Here is a 14,083-nt window from a genome sequence, read left to right on the forward strand (position 1 = left end):
GTGAATGATGCTCTGTTGCAGAAAATTTTGCTTCACCCAGCATGCTAAAACCCCCATGGGTATCTTGAGAAAGAAGATGTATTTTTTTCCTGAGGTTCTCCTGGCCCCCACTGACTTCATGGAATTCTGATATGAATGCAGCATATTTCGTTTCTTCCAATAATAAGAAGAACACCCCTGAAACATCTGATTTCATGTCATCCCCGGAGGTGACTTTTAACCTTCATCAATGTTGAAGAATGGAAACGTGAAGAAAGTGTACGCTCAAATAGGCTTTACGATTGGAATATCGGAAACCCTGGTGGCACAGTGGTTAAGTGCTATTGCTGCTAACCAAAAGGTCTACAGTTTGAATCCACCAGGTGCTCCTTGGAAACTATGGGGCAGTTCTACTCCGTCCTATGGAGTCACTACGAGTAGGAATCGATTCCGCAGCAATGAGTATGGGTTTTTATCGGAATATCTCTATCAATTACTAACACTCTATAAATGTGAAAGTATAAATCTTATTGGTTCTGATATTCTCCTATACCCCTTAGAACTTTATGACTTCTATTGTACTTCTTGTCAAGAGATGAAAACATCCCTAAGTGTATACAAAGTTCATCATTGTGATGCAACGGTTAAGCGTTCGGCTGCTAACCAAAATGTCAGTGGTTCAAACCCACCAGCTGCTCTCAGGAGAAAGACGTGGCTGTCTGCTTCCATAAAGATTACAGGCTTGGAAACTCTATGGAGCAGTTATACTCTGTCCTACAGGGTAATTATGAATTGGAATTGACTCGATGGCACATATCAACAATAAGATTGCAGTAGATAGCTGGCTGAAGACATATTCTACAGTGCTGCATAAATAATATAGGCTTATTCTCATATAGTTGGAGGTATTGACATAATTACATCTTTTTTTTTTGTTACTGAACTATCAATCATCCTGTCTGAATAGCACTAACCCACTGCTGTTGAGTCGATTCCGACTCATAGCGACACTAGGACAATGCAATTAAGGTCAGGAAAATTGAGTTAAGGCCATTTTATTCTTGTTGTGAATGTTCAGATTTTTATAGCGTTTATGTATAAGCGTTTATACAAAACTCTAAAAATGCAAACTAACCTAAAATGATAGAAAGCAGATCAGTGGGTGATGAGGGTGATTGGGTGAGCAAGTAGTTAATTAGGGATTGAGTACAAAGAGACACAAGGTACATTTAGGAGCTAAGAAATATGTTATCTTAATGGTAGTGATAGTTTCACAGGTGTATATGTCAAAACACTTCAAGCTGTACAAATTAAATATATGCAGTTTATTGTAAGTCATTTATACCTGGTTTAAAATCAGAAAAGTTGTGCATCAGGGTTGTATCCTTTCACCACACTTATTCAATTTGTGTGCTGAGCAAATAACCTAAGCAACTGGACTATATGAAAAAGAACATGGCATCAGGATTGGAGGAAGACTCATTAACAACCTGTGATGTGCAGATGACATAACCTTGTTTGTTGAAAGTGAAGAGGACTTGAAGCACTTACTGATGAATATCAAAGACTACAGCTTTCAGTATGAATTACACCTCAACATAAAGAAAACTAGTATCCTCACTGATGGACCAATAAGCAACATCATGATAAATGGAGAAAATATTGAAGTTGTCAAGGGTTCCATTTTACCTGGATCCACAATCAACAACCATGGAAGCAGAGATCAAGATATCAAACGACGTATTGCCTTGGGCACATCTGCTGCAAAAGACCTCTTTAAACTATTAAAAGGCAAAGACGTCACTTTGAGGACTAATATGTGCTTGACACAAGCCATGATATTTTCAGTCATCTCATATGCTTGCCAAAGCTGGACAATGAATAAGGAAGACAAAAAAAGAATTGATGCCTTTGAATTAAAGTGTTGGTGAAGAACATTGAATATACCATGGACTGCCAGAAGAACAAACAAATCTGCCTTGGAAGAAGTACAGCCAGGATGCTCCTTAGAAGCAAGACGGCATGACTTCATCTCACATACTTTGGACATGTTATCACGAGGGACCAGTGTCTGGAGAAGGACATCTTGCTTGGTGTCATAGATTGAATTGTGTGCCTCCAAAATATCTGTCAACTTGGTTAGGTCATGATTCCCTGTATTGTATGATTGTCCATCATTTTGTCAGCTGATGTGATTTACCTATGTGTTGTAAATCCTATCACTATGATGTTAATGAGATGGATTGTTGTTGTTGTTGTTGTTGTTAGGTGCTGTCGAGTCAGTTCTGACTCATAGCGACCCTACGCACAACAGAATGAAACACCGCCCAGTCCTGCGCCATCCTTACAATCGTTGTTATGCTTCAGCTCATTGTTGCAGCCACTGTGTCAATCCACCTCGTTGAGGGTCTTCCTCTTTTCCTCTGACCCTGTACTCTGCCAAGCATGATGTCCTTCTCCAGGGACTGATCCCTCCTGACATGTCCAAAGTATGTAAGACACAGTTTCGCCATCCTTGCTTCTAAGGAGCATTCTGGCTGCACTTCCTCCAAGACAGATTTGTTCGTTCTTTTGGCAGTCCATGGTATATTCAATATTCCTCATCAACACCACAACTCAAAGGCGTCAATTCTTCTTCAGTCTTCCTTATTCATTATCCAGCTTTCACATGCATATGATGCGATTGAAAATACCATGGCTTGGGTCAGGCGCACCTTCGTCTTCAGGGTGACATCTTTGCTCTTCAACACTTTAAAGAGGTCCTTTGCAGCGTATTTGCCCAATGCAATGTGTCTTTTGATTTCTTGACTGCTGCTTCCATGGCTGTTGATTATGGATCCAATTAAAGTGAAATCCTTGACAACTTCACTCTTTTCTCCGTTTATCATGATGTTGCTCATTGGTCCAGTTGTAAGGATTTTTGTTTTCCTTATGTTGAGCTGTCATCCATACTGAAGGCTATGGTCCTTGATCTTCATTAGTAAGTGCTTCAGGTCCTCTTCACTTTCAGCAAGCAAGGTTGTGTCATCTGCATAATGCAGGTTGTTAATGAGATGGATTAGAGGCAGTTATATTGATGAGATCTACAGGATTAGATAGTGTTTTAAGCCAATGCCTTTGAGATACAAAAGAGAGAAGCAAGCAGAGAAGCATGGGGAACCTCATACCACCAAGAAATCAGCACCAGGAGAAGAGCATGTCCTTTGGACCCCAGGTTCCTGCACTGAGAAGCTTCTTGATCTGAGAAAAATTGATGACAAGGATCTTCCTCCAGAGCGATGGAGAAAGAAAGCCTTCCCCTGGAGCTGATGCCCTGAATTTGGATTTCTAGCCTTCCTGACTGTGAAGGAATAAATTTCTCTTTGTTAAAACCATTCACTTGTGGTGTTTGCTTTATAGCAGCACTGGATGACTAAGACACAGTGGCTTCAACCATGGGCTTAAGCATAGCAAAGATTGTCAGGATGGCACAGGACTGACCAGTGTTTTGTTCTGTTGTACAGGAGGTCGCTATGAGTCACAACAGACTCAAAGGAAATTAACGACAGAATAATTATACCTCAATAAAGCTTTAAAAATAATTTATACAAAATATGTAATATTTACATACTAAATCAAAAAATGATGGAATAGATTACGAATTTGCCTTTTGTGGATGTGATTTTTTTCCCCCTCACGGGATCAGGGTACCTGCTTTGTCTTGTGGCAAATCAACTTTTTTTATTGTAAATGTCAGTGTATATTCTCAGCTATTGAAGTCACTGTACAGCAGGAATTGGAAGGAAGGGATCCATTCGATAGATACTGTAAGGAAAAATAAACCGAATTTGAATCTGACTATATGGAAATAAAAAGAGACACGGGAATAGGTTTTGAGCATGGGTTTCTTATAGTGTGGTAATGCTAAGAACAGAAATAGGGATATTGAGGAAGCTATTTTTAAAAGAAAGTTGAGCATGGATTTAAAACATTTAAAGTCTGCAGAGTCAGCAGGACTTGTCTGAAAGTAAATGAAAATATGAGGCTTTATTAGGGGGCAGCTATCCCCATTCCTGCTTGTCTTAGTCATCTAGTGCTGCCATAACAGAAATACCACCAGTGGATGGCTTTAGCAAAGAGAAATTTATTTCCTCACGGTAAAGTAGGCTAAAAGTCCAAATTCAAGGCGTCAGCTCCAGGAGAAGGATTTCTCTTTCTGTCGGCTCTGGAGGAAGGTTCTTGTCTTCAATCTTCCCATGGTTGAGGAGCTTCTCAGGCACAGGGACCCGAGGTCCAAAGGACACACTCTGCTTCTGGTGCTGCTTTCTTGGTAGTCTGAGGTCCCCAACTCTCTGCTTGCTTCCCTTTCCTTTTATCTCTTGGGAGATAAAAGGTGGTACAGGCCACACCCCAGGCAAATTCCCTTTACCTTGGATCAGGGAGGTGACCTGAGTGGGGGTGGTGTTACAATCCCACCCTACTCCTCTGAACATAAAATTACAATCACCAAATGGAGGACAACTGTACAATACTGGGAATCATGGCCTAACCAAGTTGATACACACATTTTTGGGGGGATATAATTGAATCCGTGACACTGCTCCTTCGCTTATAATCTTCCTAGCTATCTAAAGAAGTGCCATCCAATAGGACTTTCTGTGGTGATGGAAATGCTCTATGTCCGTACTCTTCAATACAGTAATGACTAGATGCATGTGGCTATTGAGTGCTTGAAATGTGGTTAGTTAATTGGTTAGTTAATAAGTAAACTTTCAATTTAAATTTACATAGCCACATGTAGCTTGTGACTACCATATTGAACCGCACAAACTTTGAGAACCATTACCCATTCAACACCTTGACCTAGGAACTTCAGATAACCTCTCTCTCTCTCATTTCTTGTTTTCTCTTCATTTATTTATTCAGTAAGTATTTATTGCATGCCTACCTCCTTTTGCTTACTATTGTTTCCCTAGCATTTAGCACAAACAATGCCCCAGACCTCACGAAGTTTATGCTCCACTCCAAGCCCAAGCCCACTGCCATCACATTGATTCTGATTGATCGTGATCCTACGGAACAGAGTAGAACTGACCCAGAGGGTTTCCAAGGCTGTAATCATTACAGGAGCAGGCTACCACATCTCTCTCCTGTGGTGTCATGTTAGGTACCCTAAATTTAGAATATTAAAATGATTGGTTTCCCAACTAGAAGTGTTTAAATGTTCAAGGCACCATTTCATATGATGTGCTCTGTTTTTTCCATTGCCAAAAGTCTGCTGACAATAAATATTCGTTGAAGTACAGAAGAATTTTTATTCATGCCAAGATGATTTATATAAGTCTATCTCTCACCATAAGTAATGACAATGCAAGCATTTTTATCAGAATTTTTTTAAATCCTATTACAAAAAGGGATTTACAGATTTGTTTGAAGGGGCCCACATATTCATCTTCTCACTGAGACTGGCCATTGTATCTGAAGCTGTAAACGATAACTGCACAGGGTATTTTTTTTCTACACAAAAGATATAACATAGGCTCCGAATTGTTCGGGGGTAGAATTTTCCTTTAGATAATTTGATAATAAAGCCTTGGTAATCAGACTGAAACCTATAATGAGCGAAGCCTGGTTTCAAGTGATGGAGGAAAAAAAGAAACTTGTCAAAGATTGTATCTTGTGATCACAAATCCACCCAGGACCGTAAATTTGTTAGAGAAACCCACCATATGATCCTGAGGGAAACGAAGTAAGTTTATAAAGAAAACGCCAACCCCGTACAAGTGTCAAAAGGATAGGAAATCAATGTCTGTGAAGTCTTTAGACTGTCAAAAAGACATGCTTCTGGCTACTTTGGCTCTGACTCGTTGAGACACCCGAAGGAATTATTAGGCCTCAGAACGGCAAGCCTCATTACCATAGATGTAATAAAGCTTATTTTCTGCAGACTTCTTGGTTATCACCATGTGAAAGTGCTGAAATGCTGATATCCCCAATACTCCCATGAAAGATGGAGTAACTAAATCTAATTTTTGAGTCTAAAATTGCAAACTTCCTAGCAGAGCCAACGGGAATTACACGAACAACTTTATTTTTACACTCATAAGTTAAAGCAACTTGCTATATCAAAAACATGTTGTAGTTTCATGCAATGAAGAAAACGATTTTTCTGCTTAGCGCAAACAAGCATCAAAATAATTTACTCTGATGGGTAGCCAATAAAAAGTGCCACAACATACTGTAGGAGCAAATTAACATACGGTTATGCATGTAATACATTAACCAGCATTTGACTTGCCTTTTATAACTTGGGGAACAACGTTAAGGAGGAACACCAGTTCACTGAAAAAAAAAACTGGAACCTCAAGAAACACTGAGAAGGAAGGGCTCCTTGTGAGTGTACATTCAATACCTATTTCAAAATGACAAACTCAGGTTTAGTCTACACAGGCAGGCATTAAAGTTATTTTGTCAACATCCAATCCCAAATCCTGAACACATGGGCAAGGCATCCAGGCGTCCACCTTTCCAGTTCCAAAGGGACTCTATTCCTGTATCGCCAGGGTGCTTCCATTTCCATGATGAACAAATGGTGCTTTGAAAACTGCACATCTAATTTGTTTACTGTTTTCCTTAGTGTGGTTTTCGTGGTAACCAATATGGGTTCAGAAGTGGTACTTGTTTGGGCCTCGGCATCTTTGAGTCAGGTGGCTTGTAACAAAAGGCAAGAAAGTTGGCTACAGAGAACTCGTTTTTTTTATTTTAATAAAAATAGTTCCTCTCAATAGCAGTGTCTGATAGAAGTTTTACCACAGTTTCATGTTCCCAAAGTTGCCTGGTTATAAGAATCTTCTAGAATGTTTACTAAATACAAATTACCAGACCCTCTCCTGGGGAATCTGATCTAGTGAGGGGAGTCCAGGAATTGAATTTTTAAACAAGTGTCCCAGGTTTGAGAAACACTGCCTTAGGTTATCATCCTGCTGAAGTCAACTATTAGAAAGCAAAGACTGGTGCCAAATAACAGCACTGGGCAAGCTCATTAAGCCCTAGCAGCTACTAGGTCCTTTCAGCGTCTTTCCAAATCTCATGTTCTTAAAGAGATATTGATGCAAAGTTGTCCTTCTGGTTGTTTACACAGAGAGGCAGGGGGAGATTGTACCCTGATCCATTAAAGAGGCCTTCCACAATAGGATTAGATTTCACACTTCTGACAGAGATCTTTAGGAATAACTTGCTCATCTTCCAAAGAGTGGCACCACTAGTGTGATGCAGGGGTGCGGACCACACCAGATGACACTCTCAGTGGGGGTGATGCCCAAATGGCTCTCTATAAAATTTTTGTGCAGTTTTTTAGAAGAAATGTATTATTATTATTTTAATATTTTATTGTGTTTTAGGTGAAAATTTACAGAGCAAATTAGTTTTCCACTCAACAAATTGTACACAGTGTTCCATGACACTGGTTGCAATCCCCACACTGTGTCAACACTCTCCCTACTTCCACCCTGGGTTCCTTGTTTCCTTTCATCTGGTTTTCTTACCGCCAAGAGCTATGCTGCTAACCAAAAGGTCAGAAGTTTGAATCCACCAGCTGCTCCTTGGAAACCCTATGGGGCAGTTCTACTCTGCCCTTTAGGGTCACTATGAGTCAGAATCAACTTGATGGCAATGGGTTTTATTTTGTTTTGTTTTGTTTTTTGGCTTGTCTTCTCATCTTTACTTTTGGGTAAATGTTGCCCTTTTGGTTTTGTATGTTTGTTCTATGCGGTAGGTTCTTTTTAGGTGTCATTGTTTATTTTATAGGCCTGTCTATTGCTTGGCTGGAAGGTAGGTGGTTTCTGGGAATGGCTGAAGTTCCAAGTCAGAGGGGTGTCGTAGGGCCATAGTCTCAGGGATTCCTCCAGTCTCTATCAGGCCAGTAAGTGTAGTCTTTTTTCATGAATTTGATTTTTTGTTCTACATTTTTCTCCCACTCTGCCTGGGACCCTCTATTGTGACCCAGGGTCAGAGCAGTTGAGAAATTTATTATTTTTTATAAAAAAATCCCTGTAGTTATAACAGCAGAAATATTTTTTCATAATCCCAGCTTACATGTATCGATATACCTACAAGGCTAAAACTCTGTGTTAACTTACTTTTTGAACCTTTTAATGCGCTCTGGTCGGAGCTGTCATTATTACCCAATTACAGTGATGCTTTGAATCACGTGATTTCTTCTGCACAAGTTACAAGCACGTGCTGTCATTTTCATTGCTGTCAGCGTTTTTATAGTCACTGATTTTGTCAAATTTTCTAGTGTTTTAGCTATAATATTGTGGTAACTAATATTTGTGAACCTATATCAATAACTTTGTTGAGAATAAAGTAGTAACTAAAGGAAAAAGTGATATATGGGATTATGATTTACAAGCAACGTTAGTACAAAAAATATTACTAAGGATTCTGTATGGTCTGGAACCAGAGGAGATCAATAGTGGGGGGTGACACCACGAGTTATCATACTGGGGGACACCAACCCTAGGCATACCCCTGCTTCCAAACACTCTAAAATGGACTTGGCTCAGGTTTCCCAAGAACCAGACTCTGAGACGGAGATTTGCTTGCAGTTAGTTTGTTGAGGAGCCCTTGGAATCAACACCTATGAAGGAGTCAAAGAAGCAGTAGTGGGCAGGATTTGAACAGCAATGCATTACAACTAACCCATCAGCTGATCTCAAAGAAAGCTCTGGAACTAGGAAGGCCCTTGAGAGTTGCCCCAAGCTAAAGCAAGAAGGCCAGGCTTTTGTACGGCTCTTATTGGTCTTTTATTGGATGTGGGTTGCCGTTGTGATAAGACCTTGGACAACGCAGCTATCTTCTTCTGAGAGCATTTCTTAGGGAGAGACTGAATCTCAACTCATCACCAGTCAACACCAGCTGGGGAAATAAAGAGCCTTGGTCCTGGCGATGAGATCTTGAACACCCATCATAGCAACCACTAAGAAGACCAGCTATCAATTCCAATCTTGCTTACCTTCATTGATGTCAGGTTGCTCTACATTTCCAGAAGAAAACAAATAAACTGGGGCCCATCATCACCTTTGAGAAACCTAAGAAGCTCTAAACACTTTAAGACTGGTGATTTAGCAGAGCTTATGCACATTTTCAATGTACAATAAGGTCAGAGGAGGAGAGTCAAAATATTTTACCACTAAGACGTCAAGTTTCATTACAGTTAGTTGTTCCAGGAAAGCAAAGAGAAATAAAAAAACACAGAGGAGCACTGACAAAGACTCACGTTACCAACCTTTTAAATACACTGACCATACATTGGTAGTTTATATTGACAAGAAAAGGAAACGTTCATTTTACACATTTCAGTGAATCAACATTCTCATCCACAAAGGCCTCTCATCAATCATTTAGTGGTCAGACAACCCCACAAACAAGGAGTGCATCCAAGCTCACTTCTGGAGTTATTATGAATTTCAGGTGCTGTGTGCTAGCTTTTCACAGTGAACTTTTTCACAGGGTACTCAGCAACATGCAGCATCAATCCACTGCTAAATGGTCTGGTTCTCAAATTTTCAACTGGGGATAATCACACTTAAGTCAAGTGTCAACAGAGGACTTGTTTAACCAAGAAAAGCCAGACAGTACAATCGGTGCTCTGGCATTATCTACATAGTACCCTATGTATCTCAGAGGCTAGGTTTTCTGCTGCCCTTACTGAAGTGGACGACATTTAGAAGTAAACTGGCAATTGTGGTTGGGGTATAGCATAAAGTCCCATATACTTGTACATTCAATTTGAGCACAGACAGCACTGTAAACAAGCACACACCTATACACACATCTTACAGGAAAGCATATTAAGAAAGAATATAAATATTTTTTCCTAATTACTCCATAATTTGCAAGGCATTTTCACAGAGGACTTAGGACTGCACAATATTAGATGTCTTTCTCAAGCCACTGCTGTGTTTCTTTGTTTTCTTTCAAAGGAAAATTCATTAAACATGTATATATTTGTGCTTTCTCCACTTCTTCACTTTTTATTCTTCCTTCAATCCACTGCAAACTTTTATCAATATCAATCCACTAAAATAGCTCTTGTTGTTGTTGTTATGTGCCATCGAGTTAGTTCTGACACATAGTGACCCTATGTACTACAGAATGAAACACTGCCCTGTCCTGCACCATGCTCACAACTTTTGTTATGCTTGAGCCCATTGTTGCAGCCATTGTGTCCATCTTGCTGAGGGTCTTCCTCTTTTTCGCTGAGCCTGTACATTACCAAGCAATAGCTCTTACTAGAGTCAAAAACAAACTGTGTTCCCAAATCTCTGTTTTCATCATACTCAACCTCATAGAAGGATTTGCTACAGGTAAAGATTCTCTCATTTGACTTTTAGGACATAAGCTTTATTCCTATGTCATTGACAGTCTTTTTTGCTGACTCTCAACCTAAATGTGGTTGTTGGTCCTTTGATTTTCTTTATACATTCTCTTAGTAGGTGATTTTATCCAGTCTTGGGAGTTAAACTCCATCCATGTACTGATGACTTCCATATTTAAGTTCCCAAGTTTGTGTTGTTTTTCCTGTATGCAATCAATATCAATACTTGAACATCAAATAGCCATCCAATAAGCACCTTAGTTTATCATGACCAAAAAAAACTTATAGTTTTCCCTCCAAATATGCCATTTCCACAGCCATTCCCACTGATGCTGGATACCACTGTCAAACTAAAAATCTTCACATTATCCTTGATTCCTCTCTTGACAAAAAAAAAAAAAAAAACTTGTCATTGAGTCGATTCCGATTCATAGCAACCATATAGAACAGAGTAGAAGTGCCCCATTGGGTTTCCAAGGAGTGGCTGGTGGATTTGAACTGCTGGCCTTTTGGTTAGCAGCCAAACTCTTAACCATTGTACCACCAGGGCTCCCTTCCTCTTACCCCATGTCAAATCCACCAATAGGTCCTATTTTCTTAACTTCAAAATATAGTCCAACTCAGTTCACCTCTCATCATTTTCAGCACTTAAATCCTCCATGTTCTCTTTTACTTGGAATACCGTGAAAGTTTCTGAACTGACCTCCTGTTTCACTCTTCAGTGATCTTTTCTCCATAAAGAGTCAAATTATCTTTTAAGATCAAGAATCAGATCATGTCACTCCCGTGCTCAAGATCCACCAAAATCTTTCATACTGTTTAGAATTAGATATAAATTTCCTAAGCTGACCTCTGAGGCCATACATGTCCTGTCTCATTTCTTACCACTGCTCTCCTGACTTACTCTGCAGCAGGCATAGCCATCACCAGCTGTTCCTCAATATGCCAATGTACTTGTTCATGCTGCTGGTCTTTGAATTTACTTTTCATTCTGCCTGGAACATTCTTCTTAGATCATTGTATGATTGGTTCCATCAAAAATTAAGTCTGAGCTAAAACTCCACTTTCTCTGCTAGCCTTCCTTAATCACCCTACCTATATAGCCCCTCATTCCCACCAGCACTCCATATCCCCTTCTTGTGCTTTACTTATCATCACAGTACTTAGAGTATCTGAAATTATCTTCTTTATTTTTAGTAAGTTTTATGGAGTCAAGGTTTATGTTTGTAATGTTTAATCACAGAACCCAGATCAGCTTCTAACATGGTATTGTTGTTGTTGTTGTTAGGTGCCATGGAGTTGGTCTCAGCTTATAACGACCCTGCGTACAGCAGAACAAAACACTGTCAAGTCCTGCGCCATCCTCAAAATCATTGCTATGTTTGAACCCATTGTTTCATCCACTGTGTCAATCCATCTCATTAAGTGTCTTCCTCTTTTTCACTGACCCTCTACTTTACCGAGCATGATATCCTTCTCCAGGAACTGGTCCCGCCTGATAATATGTCTAAAGTATGTGAAATAAAAGTCTCACCATCCTTGCTTCTAAGGAGCATTCTGGTTTTCCTTCTTCCAAGAGATAACATGGTATAGACATACAAACAATATTTGTTGAGTGAAAGAATTGGTTCCTTTCTCCCATTTCTCCCTCTTAAATGGTGTCCCTTCACTGGTAACAAGAAGTAGGTCTTTATTAGAGCCATGCTCCTTTGAAAATCTCTATTCTAAGCTGCTTAAAGATCTGACCAAACCTTGAAATTACCCCTTGGTTGCTTGTTATTAGATAAGCCACCTTGTCTAACGGGTGGTTTATAGGGTCGTATTGCTTTCTGCTGACCGCAGAGCTATGTCATGATTCATTTTGGTGGGTAACATATAAATATCAGAATAAACAGCCATGTTATTTACGGACAAAATGGTCCCAAGAATCACTTTCTCTAGAATCCATTTTTCATTAACTCAACAGCTTCCTGTCCACCCAAATGTGATCTTTATGCTTAATATTTTGCCATTCAATTGAAACCAAGTAAATTACCATGAACTTATTAAACCAAATCAAACCAAACCTGTTGCCTTCAAGACAATTCAAACTAATGGTGACCCCAGTATATAAAGTAGGTTATAAAGTGGAACTGCTCCATATGGTTTTCTTGGCTCTAATCTTTACAGAAGCAGATCGCTAGGCCTTTCTCCTAGATGTTAGGTGCAATCCACCTTTTCTCTGCTATGGCTACCTGTTCTTCTCAATGCCTTTTATTGAGTAATCCATTTTTTCCCCAGGTTCCCCCCCACTTTTTTTTTCATTGTACAATGTACCTCAGAGTCTGTAACAGTAAGCAATGAACAAAAATGTACTTACTTTTTCATACTGACTAACCTGAAGTACAAGTTCTGTGAAGGCTGGCATCTTTTCTGTTATGCTTGGTGTCTACAGATTCATATTAAGTTGCATGATGCATGGGAGGTATAAGAGCTACTGCCACCTCCCAGGGAGGCCAGGGGAGACTGTATCCTTGCTCATTTGCATTTGAGAAACCTGGACATTTGAGTACAAGCCAAGTGTCCCCCCTCCCCCCACTTCTGCTTCCTTGTACTTATTTTGGAATTTCAAATGTTAGAGAACAGCTGAAGTAGTAAAATAAATAAAAATAAAATTTTAAGGAAACTTTTCTTCCTTTTGCACTACAGATTTTTTTTTAAAAACATATGCAACTAACTCCATAAATGTGGAGACTTTTATAATTAGAACTAATAAAGAGTTGCATCATATACTTCTATTTTAAAAAACCAGTTGTTTGTCTATATTTAACCAGATATTTTTAATTGTCTGATCAGAACTTTCAAGTTGGAAAATTCTACCAGCAATTGATTGATTCATTTAAAAGAAAATCTACTGTCTACTCAAGACTCTGTTGATTTTATCTTCCAAATTTTTTCTCGTATCACTTTATTCCTCTCCACCACCAGGTTGCTACCATAGACCAGGGTCTAATCATCTCATTCTTAGATGATTAAAATACCTGGAGCTCCTGGCTTCATCCCTTGTTCTTCACAGCATTCTTATTTAATACAAATATGGTCACGTGAAGACTTTAGAGAAAACCCCTTGAGGCTCCATACTAGCTGAAGGATAAAAGCAAGATGCATCAATATGATGACCAGTGTTTTCTGTGGCCTGTCATTACTCTACTTGCCCATACTCATCTAACTAAAATAACTCTTCCCTGTGTAGCCTGAGTTTCAGTCATTGCAAGTACTTATAGTTCCCAAATTTTACCATAGAGTTTCACGTCTTCTTCTTTGTCCACCTAACTCACTTATACTCATCTTTCAAAATCGATTTGAGTTTCTTCTCCAAACGTTTGCTGACCAAACTAACCAGAATAAATGACTTCCATAATATTACAACCCTACTTTTTCATGAATCTATGGGTGCACTATTTTCCATGAATTATAATACTTGTTTATCTCCATGCCACATACCAAAAACCAAACCAAACCATTGCCATCAAGTCGATTCCAACTCATAGTGGCCTTAGAGGACAGAGTACAACTATCCCATAGAGTTTCCAAGGAGTGCCCAGTGAATTCAAACTGCTGGCCTTTTGGTTAGTAGCCGTAGCTCTTAACCACTACACCATCAAATAGCCTGCTATAATCCTGGTGTGGTTACGTAGGATTGATTAACAATGGCTGAATCAAATTAGGTGGACTCTAACTGGAATGCATAACACTGAATTGAAA

The sequence above is a fragment of the Elephas maximus genome, chromosome 19 (assembly GCF_024166365.1).
Source record: "Elephas maximus indicus isolate mEleMax1 chromosome 19, mEleMax1 primary haplotype, whole genome shotgun sequence".
Classification (NCBI taxonomy): Eukaryota; Metazoa; Chordata; class Mammalia; order Proboscidea; family Elephantidae; genus Elephas; species Elephas maximus.